General features: G+C 52.7%; 1 long non-coding RNA gene across 1 annotated transcript in view; it reads left to right on the top strand.

Moving 5' to 3' along the window:
• Positions 1-29: 29 nt before the first annotated feature.
• The window catches only part of LOC109279668, a 2,837-nt gene continuing 2,021 nt past the window's right edge, over positions 30-845 (top strand). The window contains exons 1-2 of the long non-coding RNA XR_002086281.1: positions 30-84; positions 200-307. This is a non-coding gene — a long non-coding RNA (uncharacterized LOC109279668). The remainder of the gene's footprint in view (positions 85-199; positions 308-845) is intronic.

Raw genomic sequence — 845 nt, 5'->3', positions numbered from 1 at the left:
TTCGCGCCCTTTCCCCGGGGGGGGTTCGGCCGGGCCGGGAAGCGAGGCGGGAACGTGCCCCGCGGTCAGAGTGAACGGAGAAGGGTCTGCGTCCGAACGGGCACTTACTGCTGCCGAGCTGCCCGAATTACCCCCGGGCGCGGAAGCCCGCCGAGCGGGCGCCACAACTGACTTTTTTTTTTTTTGGTGCGTTTTAAAGGTGACACCGCGACAGGACGCGATAAGAAAACCTGATGCCCCGAGCACGTTAGTTTTGGAGAAGCACGTGGTCTGTATAGCTTCGTATGGGACATTGAAAGGCGACTGTGTAAGTTTCGACTTATTTCAGCGCAGCTGTCCTTTTATGAAGAGTTAACAAGCTTCACTCCCATGTTGAGAGTTAGGGGTTGGGTGTGTGCTCCCTAGCTGCACCTCTCTTGCCCTGCTGTCCCCCGTGAGGTACAAAGGGGGCTGCTTTGTTAGTTCCCCTGGGTCTGTGATGGGTGTTGGCATGTATTATCTGAGCATAAATCTGAAGATGGTGGGTTTAGCTCTAGAATTATTCTGAGACCTGGGAAGTGAACTACTTGTTGCTCCTTTATCTGCAAGGAGACTGTAGGTGTATTTCCATGTGGCTTCCTTGATAGGACGCTACTGAATCTAGGCACAGCACTGCCCGGTGCTTGCTTGGGTTGATAAACACGGCAACTAGCAGCATTGGTTTTAGAGGCTTAGGTTACCAGACATAGCCCCCAACAATTGGATTCCAGTTCCATGATGTGGAAAATGTCAATAACTGCTTATGTCTGGAGGAGGATGTTGTGGTTTAACCTCAGTCGGCAACTGAGCACCACACAGCTGCTCGC

This window comes from Aptenodytes forsteri, unplaced genomic scaffold (genome assembly GCF_000699145.1).
Source record: "Aptenodytes forsteri isolate BGI_AS27 unplaced genomic scaffold, ASM69914v1 Scaffold684, whole genome shotgun sequence".
Taxonomy (NCBI): domain Eukaryota; kingdom Metazoa; phylum Chordata; class Aves; order Sphenisciformes; family Spheniscidae; genus Aptenodytes; species Aptenodytes forsteri.
The sequence above is the reverse complement of the archived record's forward strand: the minus strand, read 5'-3'. Positions and strand labels throughout refer to the sequence as shown.